Below are 16,564 nucleotides of genomic sequence, written 5' to 3' on the forward strand. Positions count from 1 at the left end.
GCAAAACTTTTTTTTTAAGTATTTTGTTTTGATTTGTTTTGTTTTTGAGAGAAAGAGAGAGAGAGAGAGAGAACGAAGGAGGGGAGGGACAGAGAGAGAGGGAGACGACAGAATCCGAAGCAGGCTCTAGGCTCCTCACTGTCAGCAACTGTCAGCACAGAGCCCAACTCGGGGCTCAAACTCACAAACCATAAGATCATGACCTGAGCTGAAGTAGGATGCCTAACCAACTGAGCCACCCAGGCGCCCCTAAATAGCATAACTTTTCTTAAAATTATATGTTCACTGATTTATCCGATGCTCATTTTAAATATTTTTAGAACTTTCTTGCAATGCTATTCATCAGTTCTATCTACAACAAAACAATATCCTTTCATATATCATAAAAGAAGCACAGAAAACTCATAGTGTTCTTAGAAAGTGAAGCCATTCATTAAAGTATACATGATTCTTATTACTGAATGTGTCTTACCACTTTCTTGACCATAAGCCTGTCTGAAAATTATAAAATTAAAGTTTATTTAAAACACCTACTTTAAAATTCAATTTTATTCATAAACTTACTAGTTTTCTTATAATTCAGGTTGAACTTGTTGATATCCAACAACATCACTATTTTAACAAAATGTAACAATTTGTAGTTACTGTAACAGTACTTCTAAATATTGTTATTCAGGGGAATAAAGATCATGAAATTTCTCTGGAGTATTCAAATAACTGTGCAAGTAACTCAAATGAAAAACAATTGTTAACTAAAATAGAACTATTTAAGAATATTCATGCCTATTATTTTATTCAGCACTTGTTTTTACAAGTTCCAGAAACTGAATCTAAAAAGAACTCCTTGGATTGTGTGTTATATCCTTTGTTTTTGCCCTTGTATCCAGCTGTACTAATAAGTTGAGGGGCGCCTGGGTGGCTCAGTCAGTTGAGCATCCGACTTCAGCTCAGATCATGATCTTCCGGTTTGTGAGTTTGAGCCCTGCGTTGGGTTCCGTGCTGACAGCCTGGAGCCTGCTTCTGATTCTGTGTCTCCTCTCTCTGCCCATCCCCACTTGTGCTCTGTCTCTGTCTCTCAAAAATAAATAAATGAATGTAAAAAAATAAAAAAAAGTTGATAAGAGATTTGAACAATATAATATAAAAATAATATAAATCTTAGATAAATATTAAATAGTATTTTATAATAACAATGGAAAGATCCATAACCTTTTCTAAACACCCAAACCTCTTTCTAAAGTTTTTTTAAAATATTAAGTTTTGGGGCGCCTGGGTGGCGCAGTCGGTTAAGCGTCCGACTTCAGCCAGGTCACGATCTCGCGGTCCGTGAGTTCGAGCCCCGCGTCGGGCTCTGGGCTGATGGCTCAGAGCCTGGAGCCTGTTTCCGATTCTGTGTCTCCCTCTCTCTCTGCCCCTCCCCCGTTCATGCTCTGTCTCTCTCTGTCCCAAAAATAAATAAACGTTGAAAAAAAAAATTTTGAATAAAATATTAAGTTTTGTTTTGAGAATTCAGCTAAGGATTTAAAGCTAATGTGAAAAAAGCAATTCAATTAAACAGATAAGTACTGGGGCACCTGGGTGGCTCAGTCCCTTAAATGTCAGACATCTCAGGTCATGATCTTGTGGTTTATGGATTTGAGCCCTGCGTCAGGCTCTGTGCTGACGGCTCAGAGCCTCCAGCCTGCTTAGGATTCTGTCTTTCCCTTCTCTCTTTCCCACCCCTGTTCATACTCTGTTTCTATTTCTTTCAAAAATAAATAAACATTAAAAAACTTAAAAAAAACAAAATAAATGGATAAGTACTTCATTATTTTATACATGTTAGTACCTGTAGTAATTAATTTTTGAGCTAAGGAATTAAATTCAATGCACTTATGGCCTTGTAGAAGTTCTTACTTTACTTACTGATAGCTGTTGCCCCTTACGGATGTCAATCATCTCATTATTGTTTTCGCCCTCCTATGTCACTAGGAAATAAATCTTTAGAATAATGCTGGTTATTCAGGGACAAAAGCATTGTGTTATTACTATAAAAATATTTTTTTGACAAAGAAAAAAAAAGGAATTGTTTCTTCCTTCAGATTGTTAGCAGAATTCAGTTTTCTCGTAGGGCCAAGCTATCATTTATTTGCTGACAATAAACAGAAAGACATTTTCAAAAATATTTTTTGCTGGTGCTTTGATTTCTATAACCAAGGAAAAAAAAGCTTCATTTCTGGAGAGCTTCTGACTACATACAGGAAGCATTAGAAAGATGGTTGAAATAAGATGTTTTGGTCATAGTGATGAGAATAATGCGCTATTGTAGTAACCTAATTTAAGTAACTGAGCTGGAAAATAGACTGACAGAGCCTCATTCTTGAAATTTTCTTTGCATAAACTATTCTAAATAACTACATTGGTCACAAAACTCATACTTACATACTTTATATTTTAAATCTATCACCTAAATTGATATGGAAGTAATGTAAACTATGAAAATGCTTGTTTTCATAGTTATTTATATATCTGCAATGAAGATTGAGTTAAATAGTATCATTGGTATTTTCTTGTCAGCTTCCCACCTCAATTTTGGACACATAATTCAGCGCCATTGGTTTTGTACCATAAAAAACAAAACAAAACAACAAACAAACAAACAAAAGTACAGTAAGTGTTCCAGTTAGATACACAGGAGAGTGTCTTTCATTTGCTTTCAGTGCTGCAAATGAATTTTGGATTTATTTATTTCTGTATTTTACTTTCCCCATATATTGCTAATATAGCTGATATTTTGCTATATTACTTCCTCCTAGCTTATTTTCTATATTCTTTTATTTCTTTGAAATTTTTGCTAATCTCCTTAATGTATTTAAATTTCTATGTAATTACAACATTTTGATTTATTAACGTATCTGGTACCAAATCTTTAACCATTTAAAATAGACAAAAATCAGTAACTACAATAATATACCAACATAAAGAGTGAAAAAATATTAAACATAAAAACATAACAATTGAGCAGGCTACTAAAAATAATCACCATTAAAATGTAAACAACTATTATAAATACATTTGTATATTATTAAATATATTTATTAAATATGAGGTCCGAATACGTTAGGAAAAATAAAATATATATGTGATTATAAAATATGCACAAATATACCTACAAACACATAAACTTCAGTAGCCCCAACCATGCACCATGATACCTATTTGATAATTAATGCCTAATACATACAAAATTGTGTACATTTTACAAATGTATTTGACAAGAATCTTACTTTCTGATTGTTGGTTGCAAAATTCTATATTTCTCCCTGTATGTTCAGATTATTTATACATTTCTATTTGTTTGTTTCTTGTCTCTACCTTTTCTATTCGACCTATCCATAAATGGCTGATGTGAATTAAAATGTCTTGTTTAGTAGACTTACCAGTTTTTACTCTAATTTATCAATTTTATTTCATGCATGATGAATCTATTCTGTTGCAACATATTTGTAATTGCTATCTACTTTTGATGTATTAAAAATTTGATCATGATATAATAACCCTATTTATTCCTAATACTGATTTTTAAAGTCTATATAATCTTAATATATCTAAACCACAGATTTTTTTATTCACTGTTATTAGCCTCATATTTTTATATCATATTTTCACATTCAACTTCCTTGACTACTTAGTCTTTATAGATGTCTCTTATAAAGAACAACAGACATTATTTAAATCAAATCTTAGAAGGGAATTTGGTACATTTATATTTGTTGTAATAGAAGTTATTTGAAAATACTCCAAAAAGTTAATGAAAAAATCTGTATAAGTTTTATTTTTATTTTCTAATCATTTATACATGTATTTCATAGTAGATGCCCATACCACTTATTTACTAAAAAGAGAAGAGTTTTAGGATATTCTCACTAATTATTCCCCACCATTTTTTATGGTGAATTTTAATTCTAGATATGTGTGTGTGTGTGTGTGTGTGTGTGTGTGTGTGTGTGTGTGTGTAAATCATTTTTTTAAATCTTAAATTTTATCTATTCTGACATATCACTTCCAATTGCAAAGTATTCGGTCAACCATCCCTCACTATCTCTTTGATATCTCCAGCATTTGTTCCTTCTTTTATTTACTTTCTCCAAAGTTATTTTCTTTCTTTTTTTTTTTAATAATTTTTGTTTGTTTTTTAGTTTACATTCAAGTTAGTTATTTTCTACATGTTTGTATGTTAAATCTGACCTAATGTTAATGATCTTGTTTATAGAATGGACTTATATTTGCTTAATTTGCTTGGCTATAAAATTATAGACACAATGTTATCTTGTTGAAAATAATACTGTATTCTTCAGAATAGATTCTTAAATCTTGCTATTGAAAACTCAAATGCCAGGGTGCCTGGGTGGCTCAGTCAGTTAAGCATCTGACTCTTGATTTTGTGTCAGGTCATGATTTCACTATTCCTGAGTTTGAGCCCCATATTAGGCTCTGTGCTGACAGCATGGAGTCGGCTTGAGACTGTCTCCCTTTCTCTATGCCCTTCTTCCCACTCATGATCGCTAGCTCTCTCAAAAAAAATAAAATTAAGAAGAAGAAGGAGGAGGAGGAGGAGGAGGAGGAGGAGGAGGAGGAGAAGGAGAAGAAATAAAGAGAAGAAAAGAAAGAAGAGAAAAAATATCTAATGCCAAGTTGACCCTGACTCACTTGCATGTATAATCTCTTTTTGGAGACTTTATTTTTTTTTTCATTTTTTTTAATGTTTATTTACTTTTGAGCCAGAGAGAGACAGAACCTGAGAGGTGGAGGAGCAGAGAGATAGGGAAACACAGAATCTGAAGCAGGCTCTAGGCTCTGAGCTGTCAGCACAGAGCCTTACAGGGGGCTGGGACCCACTAACTGTGAGATCATGACCTGAGCTGAAGTCGGGCACTTAACTAACTGAGCCACCAGGAACAATTAAACTTTTTTTTTATTATGTTCCTATTTTATATTCTTAAATGTCTCTATAATATATTTAAATTTGCTTTTTTCCCTATAATATATTTAAGTTTGCTTCTTTCCCCTTAGTAGTCTGTAGGCTTCTTTATCCTGAGGTTGTTCATCCTTCTTACATTCTATAAAAACATATCTTTTTTGTTTAAGTCTTTTCTCTGTTCCTTTAAACTTTTCTCTTTCTGAGATTTGTGTCATTAGGTTTGTGGTAAAGAGATCACAGCATTTCGCTCTTATCCTTCATACACTGTATTTATTTTTATTAATTTTTATTATGTGTTTATTGTTTCTTTATCCTTTTTTTCTACATTTTTGGGAGTGCCTCTGTATCTGAGCTACAATTTCAGTATTTTTTTATTTCTCAGCTGTATTCATTATATTATTTATCCAATCTATTCTTTTCTGTACTTCAGCAATCACATTTGTAAACATAACATTTCCATGTGGATTCCTCTTAAAGTTTTATTACATAATGATTCTCTTGTCAGTGTTTTAATTTAGTGTGATTAATAGGCTTATATTTAATTATTTTTCTCTCTTTTGTGGCAGCCAGCTTCTGACAGAATTCATAGTACAGTTCTTGTTTTTCTTTGAAGATAATTGGTTCTCTTCATGTGTCTTGATATTCTGACATGCGAAAATCATCTGTGTGTTATGGGTACTTTTGTACTAAAAAGTACACAGGAAATGGGCTGAATATCCAAATTAGGTTTAATAAATAATAAGTTGAGTCGTCTCTTGTATTAAGATCCAAATCACCATAAAATCATACTTCATTCCATTACACATCTCCTCATTTCAGAGATTTATCCTCTACCTCTATTTAGCATTCTCCCAGGTGACAGTTAGAAAGCACTCATTGACTGCAATCCACAAACACTGGAATTAGAATTTAGATAGAAAAGTGACTTCTTAAGGCTGGTCAACTTCTTCCCCCTGTTTCTCTCATGTCCTCAATCCTGTGGTGTTTCTGCATGACCTGATTTTACTTATATGATATCTTCAGCAGCATGAAAACAGGCATTTACTGTCCTGACGCAAGAGAAATCCAGGAAAAAAACAAAACAAAACACAGAATTTCTTTTTTTTTTTTATCATCCTACAGCCATGATCTGCCACCAAATTCGCATATGCATTTCAAAATAGTACTTTGTCATCCCAGATAGTATCTAACAGTTTATTTCAGGTCTTGATGTATTTTCCCTGTAATTTTCTTGATCATGGAAGAAGGAGTCAGCAATCTGTGGTTATTTTTAGTAATTTCTAGAAGATACTAACAAAGGCTTCTCTAAAACCCTATCATTTAAAACCTATTAATGATTCTTTTTTCTTTCTTTCTTTCTTTCTCTCTCTCTTTCTCTCTCTCTCTCTCTGTTACTTTTAGCTGAAGGAATCACTAACTGACAAAATAACATGTACATTTTTAGTAACAAAAATATCCATATAAAAGTTATGAATATATAAACCAATCTCAAAGTAATAAAATTCACTTAAAATCAAAGATAATAACTGACAACATATTGTATATTAATTTTAATATCTTATATATTAAGCATTAGGGTTATATATATAATTACATATAAATGCATATATATTTACAAATGTAAACATAATAAATAACATATTTTTTACAGAAGAATACCAATTAAATTTCATTTTGATCCTAATGAAATAGGTTAAAATGTATATATTCAAACATTTTTGTTTTTCTTTAAAATTTCAGACCAAATTATATAACATATGTATGTTTTGAAATTTTATTTTATTTTATTTGTTTGTTTATTTTGAGGAGGGGAGGGGCAGAGAGAGGGAGCTAGAGAATCCCAAGTTGACTCTGAGCTAATAACAGAGAGCAGGATCCCATGAACTGTGAGGTCATGACCTGAATTGAAATTAAGACTTAGATGCTTAACAACTAAGCCACCCAGGTGCCCTTGTTTTGAAATTTTAAATAAAATATTTCTAATATTCTGATTTAGAGTATTTTCCCTCCATTAATTTTCCTTATAGTTTACCTATTTTCTCAGAATCTTCCAAGATAAGAACTTCAGAGGAAATCTGGAAGAAATAAGTTTGATTGCAGTAGGAATGAACACTTTATTCTCTGTAAAACCCAAAGCGTTCCCTTTATGGTTCAGTTTTGAAAATGTCATTATTTCTATGACATGTTGAATTTCATTATCAAGGCCATGTACTCATTAAAGGTGTTCTTAAAAATAGATGAATTGAGAAATCATATAATTAAACTTATACAAAAAAGAGTGCCCCAATGACTTAAAGTTAAATCATAACTATGGAATTTCATGAAGCATGAAAGTTAAAACTTTTACTTATGTTTTTCTCTATTCTCTGTAGACAAAAAATGATTTATGGTCAAGTCAGTACTTTCTTTTTTTTTTTTTTAGCATTTTTTTTTTTTATTTTTTTTTATTTTTGGGACAGAGAGAGACAGAGCATGAACGGGGGAGGGGCAGAGAGAGAGGGAGACACAGAATCGGAAACAGGCTCCAGGCTCCGAGCCATCAGCCCAGAGCCTGACGCGGGGCTCGAACTCACGGACCGCGAGATCGTGACCTGGCTGAAGTCGGATGCTTAACCGACTGCGCCACCCAGGCGCCCCAAGTCAGTACTTTCTATATAATCAAGCTATAAAACATAAAAACTTAAAATTCTGTTTAATATCAAATTACATATACAAATTTACCTGATAAATTTTATAATACATATTTTCTGTCAGTAGTCTTTTGTAGTGTTCAGGAAAATATTATTTTGATAAGACATGTTATATAATTCCATAAATTGAAATATGTTGAAATTATCTTTTGACATATAGATGACATCTATGTTTATTCTTTGATAAACAGCATTCATTAAAAGTTGCCCTGAGACAATCAAGATATGATAAATCAATGACAGATTTAAAATAACAAAAACAAACAAGTTTCGTACATTCTTGGATTCTTTACCAATAAGCATGTTCTTAATAAGCACACTAAACTAGTAGTCACCAATCAATTAACTTTGTGCCACTGCAACACCAAGTACGATAGAGCAGGAAGAAAAATTCCAATTATATAGTAGATATTAAAATTAAACTTTTGACCAGAGAACCCATCTTATCACTATGTTCCCTAGGAGGGATCACAGGGACCACGTCTGTTGAGAGATAAGTCATTCATGCTTCTTCACATCTTGTAAGCAGAAGTGTTAACTGTTTTTGTTCCAGACTACCTTTCTAAGAGTGTATTTATTTTAAAGTGCCTTGGCCTATGGAGTTTGTCCCTCTGTAGTGAAGGGCAAATCTGCTTGCTTGTATCCTATTATAGTAAGTTTACTTACTAAACTTACTAAACTTTGAGTTCCTCAGCCATGACACAAACCCACTGTGTGCTCAGCATCTACTTCAGCCTCTTGTTTCACCATTATGGATGCTTGTTGGGGAGGTATTAGCAGAAACTTACAGCTTAAGACAACACAAATGTATTCTGTCATAGTTTCTATAGGTCATAAGTTTGGCATTTCATAATTCAAATCTGTATTCAGACTCTTATTGGACTGACATATAAGTTTTGAGTAGAGCTGTGTGGTTCTCATCTTGGGCTGAGAGGCCTCTTCCAACCTCATTAGTTGCTGATAGAATTAATTTCCACATAGCTATAGGGACTGAGGTCTCTGTTTTGCTGCAACCTGTTTCTCAGGGACTGCTTTAAGCTCCTACAGGCCATCCTGAGTTCCTTGCAAGCATGTTTTCATTATTTCAGGCCAGTATGAGCATGTCTCTCTGACTTCCTATTCTGCAGTCAGGCAAAGATAACCCTTTTCTTTTAGAGGACTCACTTGATTATGTTCGGCCCACTCAAGATAGTCTCCCTTTTGCCATATAACAACATAACCACAGGAATGAGATTTCAAAATACTCATAATCTCTTCCAAGAGTCAAAGGAGGTTTTCATACAAGGAAGAGCAGGGTCACTGTGATCATCTAAGAATGATACCTGGGGTGCCTGAGTGGCTTGGTCTGTAAGGTGTCCAAATTCGGCTCAGGTCATGATCTCGTGTTCGTGGATTTGAGCCCCTTGTCGGGCTCTGTGCTGACAGCTCAGAGCCTGGAGTCTGCTTCAGAATCTGTGTCTCCTTCTCTCTCTCTCTACCTCTTCCCTTCTCGTGCTCTCTCTCTCTCTCAAAAATAAATAAACATTAAAAAAAATAAGAATGACCCCTATCACAGTGGACAAGAGGAACTGACACATGTTATGTAACTTGCTATGCAATTAGTAATAAAGGTCTTTGTCTTTGAGAGAGGAACTTTGTAGTTTCTTCCAACATCTAGGAAACAGTATTAGTATAAATTGTTTGCTGAAAAGTAGGGTAACATCTCAGGCAATTCACCATTTTGATAATTCTTTTCACCAAAGCAATAGATAATGTACTGTCTGGAAAGATGAAAAATATATTTGAGAAGCTGATTGTTTATTTCTGCTTTAGGTTAATGATAATAGTAAGACTTTTTCTTTTTTTAAAATTTTTTAATGTTTTTATTTTTTATTTTTGAGACAGAGACAGAGCATGAGCGGGGTAGGGGCAGAGAGAGAGAGAGACACAGAATCTGAAGCAGGCTCCAGGCTCTGATCTGTTAGCACAGAGCCTGACACGGGGCTCAAACTCGTGGACTGTGAGATCATGACCTGAAGTCAGATGCTTAACCGACTGAGCCACCCAGGTGCCCCAAGACTGTTTCTTTAAGACTGAGCCAACTGGCATAAATGGTGATGAAAGGATTCCAGAAAGGCAGAGGTTAGATGCTAGAATGTAACTTTCAGATGTAATTACCACCAGTATAAGTATATGGAGCACCTCCCTGAATTCTTTTTTTTTTTTTTAATTTTTTTTTCAACGTTTATTTATTTTTGGGACAGAGAGAGACAGAGCATGAACGGGGGAGGGGCAGAGAGAGAGGGAGACACAGAATCGGAAACAGGCTCCAGGCTCCGAGCCATCAGCCCAGAGCCTGACGCGGGGCTCGAACTCACGGACCGCGAGATCGTGACCTGGCTGAAGTCGGACGCTTAACCGACTGCGCCACCCAGGCGCCCCCCCCCCCTGAATTCTCATATTGGTTTCCTGACATGTGAAATGAGAGTAGAAACTGTAGTAGAAAGACGATATTGGAAACTTCTGAATGTGTCTTCCTGCCTCAGCCAAGATGATATATCAGATGTCTTCCTGAATCCCATCAGGAAATGCAGAGACTGGAAACTCCATCAAATACTGTAATGTGGGTTCCTTATCATATCCTCATTTATACCACTTGTCTAGATCCTGGAAGACTACAGGAAACATGGAGAATGATGGCCAACTACTAGCAACAAGATAGTTCCCAAACCAACTGTGGTGTGCTGGTAAGAGTCACTGCCACATTACAAACAGGAAAATATGTTCTTAACTATGCTTATAAATGAAAAAAATCACACTAATTATTTTTATGTGAGAAAGATAGCAGTATAGATACACTGTCTTATTCAGGATTATGTTAATATTTTATTGTAAGAATATAGTCTTAAGGGAATTTGGTAGTCTTGAGCATTCCTGAGAACATCATGTTGATCCATTATATTGATGGTATTTTGCTATTATGGAAATGATTTGATAAACAGTAGGTGGTAGGTACTCTACATGCCATAGAAAGACCCATGTCTTGAAAAGATTGGAGATCAGTCTTAGGTAGATGCAGAGACTTGACAACTCAATGAAACTGTTAAGGCTCCAGTAATCTTGGTCCTGCTGAGATTTCTGCTTTAAGTTAAAGGTCATGTTGCTGCCCTCCTGTTAAAGATTAAATACCTGTGTTCCACTCAACAAATTCATATGTTTAGATCCTAATGCCCAACGTGATGGTATTAGGATGCAAGTCCTTTGGGATGTGATTAAAGTATGAAAGGGGAGCCCTCATAATGGATTCATATTCTTATGAAAGAAAATGCTTTCTCACATCCTTTGCCATGAAACACACAGCAAGAAGACATACCCATGAATCAGGAAATTGACCCTCACTTGACACTGAATCTGACAGCACCTTGATCTTAGGTCCTAGCCCCCAAATTGTGAGAAATAAATTTCTGTTCTTATAAGCCATAGAGTTTATGGTCTGTGGCACTTTGTTATAGTAGCCTGGATGGACTAAATGAAAGACAAATGAAAGACTCATGTAAGTGAAACAGCAATCTGCCATCCCCCAGAAATGGTACATTTGAGGTTTATCCCAAACATGTACAGTTTTCATTTCATTTGCCTCTATTGCACCAAAGTCTCTTTCTCAAATTGCATCTGGGGCCTAAGGAAGCGGAAGCAAAAGCAGCTCAGTCTGGTTAAAAGGTGGGTTGATCCAATATGATGTACTGAGTGGAAACTGGAGATGAACTGCTACAACAGTATGAGCTAAGTAAGGCATGGCTCAGAAGAATGTCGGTGAAGGAAATACTCCTAGTGGCAGAAATGTGAGCAGAACACCTAGTCAGTCATTTTTTCTGAAGGTTGAAATGGCTCAAATTAAGAACATTCACGGACTATTGGTGTGAGTAATGGCTCAACTGGTTGGCCAAAGGCCTAGAAGTAGAAATTTTAAAAGACTAACTGCAAGAAAGTTTGGGGGAAAAGGTCTCTGTATAAAACTGTGTAAGCATAAAGTGGTAGATCTTCGTATTTCATGTTTATGCCAACTAGAGTGCATTACCAAAAGATTATTTCATGCATATAGAAAAGATAATTTTTCTATGATTCCTAGCCTTTCTCATTGGCCAGTACAGCAGTGTATGTCAAAAAGAAATGACTGATATACTATCCTCAGAACTCCAAAAACATTGCTGTTGAGAATACGACTTATTTTGCAGAAGGATCATGATCATGGAATCAAGTTTTCCTAATCTAGCCTTTATCTTCTGGAAGCAGTAATTCTAGTGGAACAATAGATTGCACTATTTAATTATAAATAAGACTTCAGCTCAAAGAAATCTTCCTGACTGGTTAGAGTAATATTCTTGAAGAAACAATAACTTCACAGAACCGGTAGCTAATATATTATGTTCAAATATATGGAATCAAAAGATAGAAGTATCTCTGGTCTCTCTAACAATTATTTCTAGAGCACCACTCTGATAATTTTTTTCTTTTTTTTTAAAATTCCTGAATCCTGTGTTTTTCTCTATCAGAGGTCAGGGGTCCTGGAACTAGGAGCAGATGAAATTGCTTCCAGTAGGGGACACAGGCAGATGTTGTAGTTATTATTACTTTGCAGTCTGGGATCTCCATATGGAACAGCAGACAAAAGAATTTCTTTACTTGAGTGGATCATTGGCTCTGATGACCATAAGAAACTAGATTTACTGTTACATTATGGGTGCAGGAAAGTGTATGGAACCCCTGAAGCCCACTGTTTGGTCACTTCATTCTTCCATGCCTGATGATAGTGGTAAATGGACAGTTACAATAGTCATGGGTGACAAAGGGTAAAACAAGTAGGGGTTTGACTTCTTCAGAATAATGTTTGAGATCAACCAACCTAGAATTTCTGAAATACTAACCACAGATAAGGGAAATCTATCTTTGGTACTGGAGGAGGCAGAAAGTTTCAGCTTTGGAAAAAGTTGGAGCAATAAGGAATGCAGTTTGTTCCAATAACACTCCCAAGTTATGTCTTGTGTAGATAATGCAGACTGTGTTCCTAGACTACTCCAAGATTTGTTACAATTTTGGCTTCTTTCTGGTCTAAATAAGATTTTGTTTTGTTTTGTTTTGTTTTGTTTCAGTCACTTGAACTCAAACTGAATACTAATAGAAAATTCTATGTGTAAAAGAGATTGTTCCAGAAAAGCTTTTTCAAGTTAAAGAGCAAACAGATGGGAATGGAACACTAGGGAATTCCAATATTTAAGGTTTGTGTAAAGGATGAAGTCCCTAAAGACAATAAAATTGCTGAACCAGACGGTAATACAAAGCTAATGATGTTGAAGTTATTAATCCAAAATAATATTTCAAGTAGGAAGAAGTGGTCAATGATGTCAGTTATAAAGAACCACATAAGATAAAGATATAAAATTATTTTTATTTATTTTTCTTTAATTTGGTAATTACTAGGTATTTGGTTAATAGGATAGCTTCTCTGACTTTAAAACTCAATAATACATACTTCCCTTGCATTAATTTTGATCTTACTCCATTGATATATTTTCATATTAGCAGTATTTTTCTTTATACCCACTATTTTCAAGTGGTTCATATCTCTAATATCCTTTTCTATCCTTTTCTTGGAAAACTCTATGCTTATTTAATATTTTTAGTCTTGATATTCCATCAATCCATTTGAAAAAAAAGAGGAAATATGAGAAAAGAGGTATGAGCATAGATGGGTTAATATCCATATAATAATAATGAATAATCCAAAATGAATGGTAGTAGTAATATAGGGGTGAAAATATTTGAAGAAATAATGTTTAAGAATTTTCTCATGTTCGGGGCACTTGGGTGGCTCAGTAGCCTGAGTTTCTGACTCTTGGTTTCGGCTCGGGTCAAGATATCATGGTTTATTGAGTTCAGCTCCGCATCAGGCTCTGTGCTGGTGGTGTGGAACATGCTTGAGATTCTCTCTCTCTCCCTTTCTCTGTCCCTCCTCCACTTGTACTGTCTCTGTCTCTCTCATAAAATAAGAAACGTAAAAAAAAAAAAAAAGAATTTTCTCATATTCAATGAAGATAAGAGACCTTCTACTTATTGCCTTCAGAAAGTGAAAAAACAAACTATTTAAAAAAATATTCAGGGAACCTGGGTGGCTCAGTCCTCGGTTAAGCGTCTGACTTCGGCTCAGGTCATGATCTCACAGTTCATGAGTTTGAGCCCTGCATCAGGCTCTGTGCTGACAGCTTAGAGCCTGGAACCCACTTCAAATTCTAGGTCTCCCTCTTTGCTCCTCCCCTGCTCATGCTCTGTCTCTCCCTCCTTCAAAAATAAATAAAAAACATTAAAAAAATATTCAAAACCAGCATAGTGGAATTTAAAAACAGAACACACATCAATTAAAATGTGCATATTCTACGGGGCGCCTGGGTGGCGCAGTCGGTTAAGCGTCCGACTTCAGCCAGGTCACGATCTCGCGCTCCGTGAGTTCGAGCCCCCCGTCAGGCTCTGGGCTGATGGCTCAGAGCCTGGAGCCTGTTTCTGATTCTGTGTCTCCCTCTCTCTCTGCCCCTCCCCCGTTCATGCTCTGTCTCTCTCTGTCCCAAAAATAAATAAACGTTGAAAAAAAAATTTAAAAAAAATGTGCATATTCTTTCCAACTACATACAAAAATGACAATATACTAAAAATGTACTTTTATACAGTAGCAATTAATAACAAAAATGATAAAAAAAACTATTTAAATTGCATCCAAATACATGAAATACTTGGGGATAAATTTAACAATATATGTGAGGAATCAAGCTCCTGACCATAATGAAATGATGTGTGGTTTTTTGGACTGAAACATAAGCAATTACAAAAGCTTTATCTGGCAAACATCATGGGGAAAAGCTGCCCTCCCCACACCAGATTTGGTACACAGCAAGTGCATTGCAGTATCTGAGGAAAGTTACAGTCAAGGACTGATATTCCCCTAGCTGGCCATCTTTTTATGCTTAGCTGCATTCGTAGTTTAGGTGCCTCCATTTGAAAGTCACCTGTAAAGGAAATTTGAAGACACTGTTCTCCTTTCTCACTCAGCTCTCAATATTTTTCCACTTCTATTCCTTTCCCCATCCCTATCACCTGTCTGTTTGTCCATAAAATTGAAGGTGTCTTTCTGGGGGGAGACTTTCTCGATAGTGTAACAATCCCTTCACCTCTCCATGTACTGATTCACCTGAGTGATATTCCATGCAGGGAAAATGGAACAGGAGGCAGTTGCCATCTTCTCTGTTTTTAGATTCTTGCTTATACTATGGCAGTAAATGATTAAAGGCTTGACTGTCACTTTAATTTTTGGCTTGTTGCTTTGTCTATCCTGATACCTGGCAACTCAAGCTCTCCCTCCAGCTCGGCTGAGCTCCTGGCAACGAATTTAAGACTCATACACTGAAAAGTACAAACATTTTTGAAAGAAATTAAAGAAGAAAAAGACATGTTACATAAAAGGATTGTAAAAATCAGTATTTTGAAAATATCAATTCTCCCAAATTAATTTATAAATTCAGAATAATCTCAAATTTCCAGTAAGATTATTGTTTATGCACTGACAAACAACTTCTAAAATTTATGGTAAGATAATAGATATAAAATAGCCAAAGTAATTTGAAGTGAATAAACAAATTTGAAATACTTATACCTGATTTAGTTATAGTATTCAAGAGAGTTAATTCCATTAAGGAGAAGAGGTAATTACAGGTTACATTAAGAGGTAATTACATTAAGGATAGGTGTATATATATTAATGGAACAGATTATGTAGTACAGATATACTCACACAATCACTTCAAGTGATTTTTGTTGTTGTTCCAGATTTCTTTTAAATAGTCATATGAAACTGATTTTTAACTTCCAGAAAAGTTGAAAATAGGTCACTGACATTTCCCAAACACCCTTCACCCAGCCTCCCATAATGTTAACATCTTACATAACTGGAAATTTGTTAAAACCAGTATATCAGTACTGGTAAAATACTGTTAATTATTGACTTTACTTGGATTTCACCAGATTTTCTATGCTTTTTTTTTTTTTTTTTCTGTTCCAGGATGCAAACCAAGATACTACACATTGTATTTAGTCTTCATATCAGTATCCTGCAGTCTGTGACAGTTTCTCTGTCTTTCTTTGTTGTCCACGATCTTGACACTTTTGAAGAGTGCCCTAGTCTCTGCTTTTCTGAGAAATCACAGGACAATTCAATTGTTTAATATGCTTAAGTCATATTTAGATCTATTGAATGCTTTATATTTTGAGTTGTTTTCCTGATAATAACTAAGCAAAATTGAAGTCATTTTATTAGATAAAAATATTTGCCAACATGTTATCTCAAGTCTTTGTGAAATGTCCTTTATCACTTGCCAGGAAGTTACCATTTTGGCATCTCAGGCCAAAGTACAGAATACTAAATCCTTTTCATCCTCACCATCTAATTAACCAACTGTTCAATTACACATTGCCATTTTCCTTCCAAAATCTCAAATTTCAACTAGAATAAGAGTTAAAACTACAACCTATGCCCTAAAATCTTCTAATTTTGTATAATACCTTTTGCTGAAATTTTTCATTTTCAAATGTTTTGATTATATAGACACCAAAGTTGTATAGGTACATAATTAGCACCTTGTTAATTTATATAAAGTCATTGCTAAATTACTTTCTTTTCAATTATAGTAGTCATTGAATACTGCATATTCAAGAACTAATTGTTGTATTACTAAGTTGCACCATCTTGTTTTTCTTTTATAATTCATTTTGTAACCTATATAGGTATCAACATAAAGGCAAATTAAAAGATTAAGAAAAAATATTCTTTATCTATGCTTGTTACCAAAACCCAAGTTCAGTAGCCCATTGCTTGAAAAGCCGATACCCAACA

This window comes from Lynx rufus, unplaced genomic scaffold, assembly GCF_022079265.1.
Source record: "Lynx rufus isolate CCGP_SWC_20201006 ecotype Redwood Valley unplaced genomic scaffold, mLynRuf1.p SCAF_13, whole genome shotgun sequence".
In the NCBI taxonomy this organism is placed as follows: Eukaryota; Metazoa; Chordata; class Mammalia; order Carnivora; family Felidae; genus Lynx; species Lynx rufus.